Source organism: Trachymyrmex septentrionalis, unplaced genomic scaffold, assembly GCF_001594115.1.
Source record: "Trachymyrmex septentrionalis isolate Tsep2-gDNA-1 unplaced genomic scaffold, Tsep1.0 scaffold410, whole genome shotgun sequence".
Lineage (NCBI taxonomy): Eukaryota > Metazoa > Arthropoda > Insecta > Hymenoptera > Formicidae > Trachymyrmex > Trachymyrmex septentrionalis.
In genome coordinates this window covers 120,659-132,922 of record NW_017305581.1, presented here as the reverse complement: position 1 = coordinate 132,922, position 12,264 = coordinate 120,659, and positions in this window count along the sequence as shown.

The window sequence follows — 12,264 nt, the reverse complement described above, 5'->3', positions numbered from 1 at the left end:
ATACATTCAATAAAATTGAATTAATATTTCAGACATAAATTGAGAGCCGATGAAATTATCGGGTTCACCCAATCAATCTGAAACAAATAAATCCCCCCAAATTCTGCCAAATCTTAAAAAAACTGTAATAATTTATTGCGAAAAAATATTGCGAAAAAAATATGCGTAACTCACTATATATGTCGATTATTGCGAAGAGTGTTGCTAAGGTCTCGGTAGTCTAAAGGCTCAGGACGCTCGCACGGAATGCAAGAGATCCGGGTTCGACTCCCGGCCGAGGCAATATTTTTTCGCAATAAATTATTACAGTTTTTTAAGATTTGGCAGAATTTGGGGGGATTTATTTGTTTCAGATTGATTGGGTGAACCCGATAATTTCATCGGCTCTCAATTTATGTCTGAAATATTAATTCAATTTTATTGAATGTATATTAAGACAGTAGTTCAACATCTTAATACTGTGACCGCAAAGGCGCTGTGTTCAATGAGTGTAATACCTATTTCACTTTAATTTCTAAAAGTGTACACTAGTTGAACGACAGAAAAACAGATGTTATAATATAATACAAAAAACCATACCACCTTGCGCGCTCGAACAAGACTGACGCCGAGAAGCATCCTTCACTGTAACGAGGCCCGTAGTTTATCTACAGGCGGCCGTTGTATATAAAAAAAGTCAAGTCAAAAGTGCCGCCACGGTAGATCGGTGTTGTCAGTTCAGAGGCAGTTGCTTTTGTATATAGAGCATCCGGCTATCAAATGCCTTAATATGCATTATTTTAGGGTATTAGACAGCGCTGATGCCAACCGTGTGCGCTATCTCATATACTATCATTCCCTCAATGCGTTGCTCGTCTTTTCCTATCTCTTTTTTTTCACGCATAAAACATTTAATGTGTTACGACATGTCCGACCGATGACATCATCATCATCAATGTAATGTGATCCAATAAAATGCAACGTTGCAATTTTACAAAGAGACATAGATGTACGAAAGCTTTGTTAGATTTAGCGTCCAGTGACATCATCGTGATTTCTCTTCCCCGCGACGCCAGTGTAGCTCAGATGTTTGTCAAATAATGTGAATATTGATATAAAATGTAAAGATCTAAGCGCATCGCGTTCTTAATCAATCAGATAACATAAGTGACAATATGGAGCGTGATTAATAAAACAAGTTACTCAGCTGAACACCAGAGAAAAGTATGTCGCGTGGGTACAGCGATGCAATGATTTCATCGAATTTTCGAATTTCTGGAAGAGCAGAGTCGTTAAATGCCCGCGATTGTCGATAGGTAATAAACAATCAGTGATCGCATGTATCGCGAGGCTCGAGAATTCGAAGGATTCGGTACGTGGACAATTCATGCATGTGAGTGCTGGATATCCATGGCGCAAGATCGAAACAACGTTTAAAAGCCGTATATTGATGGGCGATACATAGGTTGCTGGAAAAGTTTCTGCAATCTAGTACTTTCAGTGGCGCCAATGTTCTGCTATAATACTATCATATCCGTAAATTAGACGTTTTTAACCTACTTGTATAATTCAATTGACAATTTCTACCCAAGCCAACTAGTTTTGTTTGCATAGTATTTTAAAAGAAGTTATTTTGTAAAAAAATGGAAATTTCGCGTGAAAATTTTCGGGCAATGATTTTTTACGATTACAAATGTAATCTAATTCCGAAACAATACATCGATCTTCATTTGGCTTTTGGGGATGAAGCACCATCCAATAGGACTGTTTATAATTGGTTTGCCGAATTCCAGCGTGGACGTACTTTTCTTAGTGATGAATTCCGTGAAGGTCGTCCATCCACGTCTGTTGTTGCCACTAATGTTGATGCTGTGCGTGAAATAATTGAATGAGACCGGCATATAACATACCGCGAGATTCAGACATCCTTAGGCATTGACATAAAAGCAATACATATGATTTTGCATGATCACTTGAGCGTACGGAAACTTTGCAGTCGTTGGATCCCACACAATTTGACCGAAGCTCAAAAACAGGTTTATGTTAAATGGAGCAAAGAAATGCTCAAGAAATTCAAGCGAGGTCGGTCAAATTTGGTTTACAACAACATCGTTACTGGGGACGAAACATGGATCTATTCGTATGAGCCCGAAAGTAAACAACAATCCACTGTTTGAGTATTTCAAAATGAACGGAAACTAACAAAAGTTGTTCGTTCACACAGTGCTGCCAAGCAAATGATTGCTTGTTTCTTCGGTTATACCGGACATGTGACAACCGCTTTAGAGGATCGAAGGACTGTAAATACTGATTGGTATACAATAATTTGTTTGCTAGAAGTCATAAATGAATTGCGTAGAACAAACCGAAATCGTCGCATCATCCTTCATCATGACAACGCCAGCTGTCACACAGCACGTCAAACCGTTGATTTTTTATCCAGTAATAATGTCGAATTGATGACTCATTGTCTGTATTCACCTGATTTATCACCTAATGACTCCTTTTTGTTCTCAAACATTAAAAATAAGATGCGTGGTGAGTGATTTGAGTCGCCTGAAGCAACTGTTGAAACATTTCGTACACTGATTTCTGAGGTTACAGGCTTAGAGTGGAAAAAATGCTTCGAAAATTGGTTCGAGCGTATGCAAAAATGTATCGATCTTAAAGGCGAATATTTCGAAAAACAATAAAGCCATTTACCGAATTTTACATGTTTTTTTTCATATTGTTTGCAGAAATTTTTCCAGCATCCTACGAGGAAGAGGAGGAAGAGGAAAAAGTAAAGAAGATAGAGCAAGAGGAGGAAGAGGAGAGCGTCTCCGCCGGAGAAGTCCTGGAGGATCCTCCCCTGGAATACTCTGCGGAGGAAATATCATAATTGTTTAATACAATAAATGAACTCAACTTAGGAGTTTATCTCCTTAGTTCCCTGATCGAGCAGAGGAAGTGGAAGAGGAGGATAGGGAGGGGGAAGCAGAGGATGGAGTGAAGGGGGAGGAGGATGCGGAGAAGATAAGAATTTTTATTATATATTTTAAAATATTTTGTCCGTGATGCATTTTTGGTGAAGGCATGGAATCTGCGGCGACGGCGGCGGCACGCATCATTAATATTTGATGTTTATGTAAACAGTCAATGTTTATATAAACATCAATGTTTTCGACCTTTTCCGCGTTGCCATCTCCCTTCCCCCGCGCGCGTGACGTACCCATGCCGACGAGTATCTGCGCTTACAAGTACGCCCCGCGCCTACGATTGATGCAGAATCCTTACAGTATTGCTACTTATAAAAATATTTGTTGCACCACAGGAACATTATAACAGATATACCACATATGGAGCAGCGTGGTATTTCTTGAATATCTTGTCCAGAGAAACAAAAATTTACTGGAGTTTCGAAATGTGTCAGTCGTTCTTCGATGTACCCACTCTTGAACCAGCATATTTAAAAATTATGAAATCGTGGAGAAGATAGCTGTATATGCGTCAAAAATTGTATTTTAATGATATTATTTTTCAAAATAAATTGTAAATTAATATCATGATTTAATAACATAACGCGATCGCTGAATATTCTCACAAAATTTTTCCGTAGTCTGAATCCATAAACATCAAAAGATTGAATCAATTCCATAGTTTTTTTTTTATTCAGTTAAAATCCATATATTTTTATCTGTTTTTGACATACATTCTTGCAGACCTGTAAGACAGTGTTTGTTCTAAGAGTTTACTAACTAGACTGCGGATATTTATGCAAAATACTTAACTAAATATTAATCGTGGACAGTTTTAGCAGTCAATCGTTGTTTTTTAAAGAATTACAAATAAGTAAAGTAAAAAGATTGAGATTGCCATCTGTAAATATGCAAAATATTCAATTAAGTATTTTGCATAAATATTCGCAGTCTACTAATAACATTACTTTGAAACTTCCAGTAGCAGGTACAAATATATTGGTAAACCAAGACTAAAAAGTCTTGGTAAAAGTGTTATTAATTAATTTGGCCGATTTTGTTGCTGCAATGTAAACGTTTGCAGGTCTAAACAAACTTTCTTTTACGCGTAGTCCAAAATTTCCATTCGCTTCTTTCAATACCAAATATAAGGCGATTTCAATTGTCCGCTTGCAGAAATTATAGGCATAATTGTATAACTATGCGTAGTCGCCGATTGTGATTGAACTATGTTCAACTGTTTCAACTGTTTTAACATCTTGCGTGGTCAGTATTTTGCCTGAATGTAATTCCAAATTAAATCTACTTTCGTCTGCATTATATATATTCACTAGTTTAAAAAGATCTGTATAAGATTTTACGGTAGCTATTCTTGACAGAATTCTTGACATGCAGTTTGTATTTGCTCTTTATCTATTATTGCAGAACGACTTAAATTTTGTTATTTTTCTTGATATAATTCCATTTTCTTTTAAAATTTAATATCCATATTGCACTAACTTTAAACGAAGGAAAATTTATTTGTATTTTGACTTTTAGGACCCATCGTCGTAAATCTACATCATGAATAATTCTTTTTTTATCATTAGCTTATTTAAAATTTTATAAGACATATTCAAAAATATACAACATCTTGTCTTTATAGGTATCTCCTTTTATATGTAATGTTCCCATCAATATAATTGCTGTAAAGACTTTATCTTCTTAAAATTATGTTATAATAAATAACAATAAAATTAAGGCTAATGAGAATCAGCGCGGGAATAGGTGCGCATAAGTATTAATTCATACAAAATACTTCAAATTGATAGATGATATGCAGCTTTATTACAACTACATGGAATAAATTTTCATCGATTTGTAAAAATAAAAATTTTAAGTTATTCTTTTTTAGTAATAGTAAGCTCAATGGATTTATTAAGGTTCAGAAGGACATTCCTCCACAAGAAACTGTAACAAAAATGTAATATATAAGATAGAATTTAAAGACTGTAATACTTTCTACGCCGGTCAAACGAGTAGGAAATTAAGCTCTAGGATTGCAGAACATCGCAATCATATAAACTGGAATACTACCAGCAAATCATCAGTAATTACGGACCACAAAACTGACAATGAGTTTCATTACGATTTTGATTGAGAATGTTCAAATTCTGGATAATAAAAAAATCTTAAACAAATAATTAATTTTTGAGAAAGCACATATTCTTATGCAAAAGAATGATTTGAATCTGCGCTCAGATACTGATCGACTTCATCATACTTATATTACGATGTTAATGAAATTAACTTATTTTATATTTATCTTTATATTTTATTTATACGAACGTTCTACTCTTAAGAATTTTATTTTATGCCTCAAGTTGAATATTCTATACATAATGTCTATATATATCTTCTTATATTTTGTTATTTACGGCATAAGAATTTTGTATTTATTACGGTTTGACCTCAGAAAAATTGAGATGCTTGTTAGATCTATTTGAAACTCCGAATTGTCAACTGTTAATTAAGTGCTCGTAGCATAATTAATTTATTAATTAGAAAATTTATTTTTGCCAAAGCTTCGTGACATGATTGACGTCTGTTTGAAGTAAGTTACTCACAATTTTTGAGAATTGTCTCTTCACTACATATTGTTACAATTTTACAACATAACATATCAAATTCAGTTTTAGGAACCTGATAGTGACTCATCATGAACAGATCGTCTAACTATCATTGATCGTTGATTATGTTTAACTTGTTAAAGATTACTCCAAAGTGAATGGAAACGTTCGTAATAAAGCTGCACATCACCTATCAATTTGAAGTATTTTATATTAATACTTATGCGCACCTATTCCTGCGTTGGCTCTCATTAGTATTCAATTTATTGTCATTTATTATTTTAAAATTTGAGAGTTTAATTTAAATTATTGTTATTATGTTTTACCGATGAAAAGAAATACTGTTCCTTTTTTGCACTTTTTCAAAATTTAATAGCTCTTCTTTTATAGTCATCAGTGACAATTTTTCGTTCTTCTGAACAACTCTTGTGTTTGATCATCGTCTTCGTCTTTCCATTTTGTCATCTTAGACAAAATTTGCATCAAGTAAGCTTGATTCCCAATAATTTTCAAAATCTATATATATTATAGTATCAATTTGAATACCAAATGACATTTCATTTATTGAAGATTCTATTATCTATCCTTTATAACATTGTGTAATTCAATTTCTTTATTTACAGATGTTTCCGGAATTTTTGAAATTTGAAAAGAAATAATAAACATATTGAGAATATTTGGATTCATTAGTACCATTTTAACGATTTGCACTATTTAACTTTGACTTTGCACTTGAGTTATTGATTATTTTTCTGATTATACTTTATACTTATAAAATTATTATACAATTCTTGTGATTTATATAGTAATATCAATGATAATCACTACATCACTTTTAAAGTAATATCACTTTTACATATCATGTATCTAATATTACATATACTTGATATAAAAATGATGCTATTGACACGTTAATTAATTATATTAATTAAGCACGTACATCATAAGTGATATAAAAATGGCGCTGCTGTCATGCTAATTAACAATATCAATTGTTATGTCCTATAGACGTTACGATTCTTTTCTTTTGAAAGAGTTAGCTCCACGTCGCGACTACGGTCGACGTCTCTGAGATTCGAGAGGAGCCCGTTGATAACGGCCTGATGGATCTGAAAAGAGGGACCGAACGGGCTTCGCGAAACTCGTAAAACGCCAATTAACCCGGAAGGAATAACAACTTTAATGCGGGCCCGAAAAAATGACAAGATTGCATAAATGTACCGAAGTAATGTACGCGATAATAAAATCTAAGCCTTGTCGTCAGACTGACCAACAATTTCATCTTAGAAAAACAGGCGCCATGTCGCGTTTAAAAAATCATAAAACGCATGGGATAACTTTCTACGGTAACGTTATCTAAGATCGGACTCGCGACTGACAACGGTTGCCCTGCACGTAAAACTAGTTGTGCACAATAACCGCCTGTTTACCTAACCACATTTTCCGCGAGAATAACAAATTCGTCATCTTGGAGCAATATTGCCTTTTAGAGAAAAACGTAAATCATTTCTTTTCTTCTCGAAACCCCTTTAATGATGCACTTTAGATAGGACGCTATAAAAATCATAAATCTCGCGTGACATTGCAACTAACTATTGCATCCTAGACAAAGACTACGCCCTTTTTTCGGGGTATAAATAGAGGTCCCGCGGAAGCACAGAGTGTCAGTGTACTCAGTGTAGTCAGTATAGTCAGTTTTAGTCACTACGGGAGTCAAGAAAGTCAGTCCGCATCAGTTTTAATTAGTATGAGAGTCGAAAAGGTTCAGTCCGCGTCGCGCGAGTTCGCAAAAGGAAACTAGTGCTATATCCCCTCCACCCCTCGAGGAGCGATTCCCTCCCTCTCCTCCACTCCAGGACTCTCCCACCTTTCCTCGAACAGCGACTCCCTCCCCCTCCTCCGTTAAACCCGCTTCCGCCTCCATCATTCCAACCGGATCCCGCGCCGATCGATTGGGATCGGCTTTTTCGTCTGTATTCCTTCCCTACCAACGAGGGAGATAGACTGGTGACAGTCTATATTCCCGGAAACCTTACTCTTTATACAGTCCGGTATAAGTACCTCGTTCCGATATGCTCCTGCACCACCTTCCTCGCCTCTAATTCTCAATAACTCTTTCTCCTTTTCTCCTGTCTTTCCACACACGCACGCACGCACGCACGCACGTGCTCTATTTCTCTTACCAGTATATTTTTTTTTATATAGATATAAATATCATAAAACATCAAAATATTACTTAAATATTTAAAATTAATAATTCAATATTTAAGAGTGGCTAATATTAAGAAGATTAAACAATTCAGGAGCATATAACCAACCTTCGATGTCAATAAGTCATATATTATAATAAACAATTACAAAATGTAGACGTTTCGGTCACCATTTGACCATCCTCAGTACAATTATAATAAACATTAAAATTATTTAAATCTGAAATACTTAAAATAGTAATCTTAAATTTAATACACAACAGAATCTCGCTTATTGTTACTTATTGTATGTAACAGTATCGCCTCTACAAGTATGCAGTTAATAAACAATAATTTTACAAAATGTTTGTAGCATTAATATTATAATGTTCAAATTCCTCTTGTAATTATTTTATGGAATCCAGTATGACATGATTTTTGTAGAATTAATATTATGAGGTTAAGACTTCTTCTTGTCATTACGAAATTATGTATGACGCAGGAGCAAGTCGAGTTTATAATTGTTCTCGAACTCTCTTAAGTTCCAACACCAATGACAAGCCGCCAACGAGAGACACGCAAGTGGTCATTTGCGTATCTCACAGTACAACATCCCACACATATCGGACACTTGCGCGGTCTTAATAATAGAGAATTCACATTTGAAAATCATGTCATACTGGATTCCATAAAATAATTACAAGAGGAATTTGAACATTATAATATTAATGCTACAAACATTTTGTAAAATTATTGTTTATTAACTGCATACTTGTAGAGGCGATACTGTTACATACAATAAGTAACAATAAGCGAGATTCTGTTGTGTATTAAATTTAAGATTACTATTTTAAGTATTTCAGATTTAAATAATTTTAATGTTTATTATAATTGTACTGAGGATGGTCAAATGGTGACCGAAACGTCTACATTTTGTAATTGTTTATTATAATATATGACTTATTGACATCGAAGGTTGGTTATATGCTCCTGAATTGTTTAATCTTTAAAATTAATATTTCATTACTCTTTAATTGATATTATAAATTTATTTTAACAAAAACCATATTATTTGCAGACATACTTACAAAATCTAAACAATACATATTGTATAAACTATTTTATTAAATTTTAATTATTTTGATATGAGTGTGAAGTAAACATAACTGACAAAGGAAGATTTACAACTGTCTAGAACCGATTTGATTCTCTATGAGATGTCATTAAACACTAAAATCTAAGCGACATGTATTTTTTTATACGTGTAAACTCATGTTTAAGAGGTAAAACATTTCTTTAAAAAAAAGAACGATATTTTTTTTCAAGGTGAATATCGTCGAAAGTATAAAAGATAAAAAAAAAATTTTTAAATAAAAGTTGTACGGTTTCAAGAATACTTTAAAGATATAAATAAAAAAATTTTTATTTATTTTTTTGTTTAACAAAATATCCCCATTACACATAATTTTCTTAAATTAAAAAATTTTTTTTTTACCAAATTAAAGATTATTTTTTTACAAATTCAACCATGTGTAATAAAGTTATATTATAACATATTATTTTTAAGAATTAATTATTAACACTTCCGTAATCCATGCTCATATGCGTAAGTAATTGTCGTCGGAACAGTAAAATATATGAAAACTTGAAAAGATATCTTAAGTAAAATTTGTATAGTTTTCTATATGCTTTATTATATATCTATTTAAATTTTATATACAAATTTTATATACGAGTACAATATACGAGTACATATGTATGTATATGTATTTAGATTTTCTAAATACATAATATTTTTAAGGTATATATATACATATTAACTCTGTTATTATTTCTTTGACAATTATGCCTAAATTCTAAACAAAATTGTAAGATTTATAACATATTCTCGTAAGATTTATAAGAATTTTGAAGTGTTTATATCTTTGTACGATATTTTTACAGACAGTTTTTTACTAGCCATAAGATTTACAAGAAATCGTAAATATTTACGAATAATCTTACGCCTTACGATTCATACGCATAAAATTAGAATACTGGTTATAAGTTCTTACGAATTTTACGAGAACAAGTTACGAGTCTTACGATTCTGCTTAGAATTGACCTATTAATTTCTTCTATTAATAAAAATTAAAAATAATTTTATTCCAAATCCATTCTTTTATAATAAAATTATTGTATAAGATTGCATCTTTAAAAAATAAATTTTTTAAAAATTGTTGAAAAATTAAAAAATATATTGAATTGTTAGAAAATATGTATTTAATAACTATATTTTATATATAATATATATATTTAAAGTATATTTAAATTGTTAGAAAATCTCGCGTCTGAGTCACGTGTATAAGAAATCTATCTCGATTATCAAGAATCTTATAAACTACTATAATTCTAAAATAATTGAAGATGAAGAAGCATGGAGTGAAGATAATTTAAATTCTCATCCTCAATGTTTAAATAATGACGCAGACTTTGATAGTTCTCTCTAAAAGAGAGTTGTTGAGTATTGGAGGAATTGGGATATTACTGAAAATAATAATAATAAAAGGAATTGTCCGCTAAAATCAGTGCAAAATAAATTTAGAAGAGTTTTATCTGAACGTCAATTAAGACAATAGGAAGAACAATTACATTTAGTTGGAAATTGTATAGAAAAATTATCATACATCTCCAAATTTACACATGATAAATTTACAGCTGTTGAATTGATTCATAGTTCATAATATCGATTTACAAAGATGGATTTTACAAGCTCAGGAAGAAATAGGAAATTTAAATCCTATATTTAAAGCATCTCACAGTTGGGCATCAACATTCAAAAAGTCCCACTGAATTGTTTCGAGAAAAATTACGAAATTTGTAACTAGAAGAATATAGAAGATTCCGTTGAGTTACAGCTAATGATTTTCTGAAACAGTGAAACCACTTATCGAACAGTTCGAATCTGAAAATACTTTAAATTCTGATTAAAGTGGTTTTCAATTGGAAATTCATTCTGGAAGGTCATTGTCTATTGAAGGTGTAAAGAAAGTAGAGTATGTTGCAATTTATATCATCAACAACACACTTATACATCATACAATATTAATTATCATGTTATTAATAATATCAATTAATAATATCATGTAATGGAAATTTGCTGTCACCTTTATTTATTGTATTGAAAGAAACTAATGGTATATTTATATATGGACCAAGAGTACAAGAAACCTTATTTACACCAATAAATGTTATTGTAAAAGTATCGAAATCTGATAAAATGACTTCAGGTAATTAAATAAATTTCTTTTCACAACAGATTTTCAGATACTGTTTTATTATTAAAAAGTAAATATAAATTTGCATAAACGAAATAATATAATGAAATTATAATCTCTGTGTCATTTCTATGATATATTTTATATTTTATTTAAAAATCTCATAACAGTCGTAAAATAGTTATTAATTTAACATTTATATTTCTTACAGATTATTTTAAAATGTGGTAGAAGAAGTTTATTTTCCAAACATTGGTTTTAATAGCGTTCTTCTTATGGATTCATGGACTGGACATTGTTCCAATATTATTTCAGATTTGACACCTGCAGGAAAACATATTACTGTTATAATTATACCTAAAGGTACTATAGGAAAATTACAACTATTAGATGTTTACGGATTTGGAAAAATTTTGCTAAAAAATTTTCAGATATTGCTTTACTCTATTGGAAAGTAATATAAATTTACATGAAAGAATATAATAAAATTACAATCTCTGATACACAATCAATTGTCATCTCCGCGATATCACAACTTATTTAAATATTCGTGGTTTCAAAGTAGTTATACAAACGAAAGGGACCAGAAGAATTTAAAAATCCAATAGAATTTAGTTTCGATAAAAGTTCAACAACGTGTGATATCGAAGGTTGGAGTAATATAGCTGTAGTAAGATATTTATAGTGCAAGAAGTCATTATGTTTAAAACATTTTTTCATCGAGTATCATTATTGTAATGAATGTAATGAGTAAACGATACAAAATATAAATTTATTGTATATAAACATTTAAAAATTATTTTATTACTAAGTACGTTTAGAAATTATTACATAAATGATTAGTAAATAATATGTTCATAGTTATTCTTATCATCTATTCCAAGAAACTTATCTTTCCTTTGAAAAATATGTTGCAACTCTGATACGTGATACGTGATTTAGAAAGTTATTTTTTATATCTCATTACACATGACGATTCAGACACGAGATTTTCTAACAATTTAAATATACTTTGTATATACAATATATTAAATATAGTTATTAAATATATATTTTCTAAAAATTCAATGTATTTTTAAATGCAACAATTTTTTAAAAATTATTTTTTAAAGATTTAATCTTATACAATAATTTTATTATAAAAGAATAGATTTGGAATAAAATTATTTTTAATTTTTATTCATAGAAGAAATTAATGGGTCAATTCTAAGGAGAATCGTGAGACTCGTAACTTGTTCTCGTAAAACTCGAGGAATTGCGTCATATGAATATT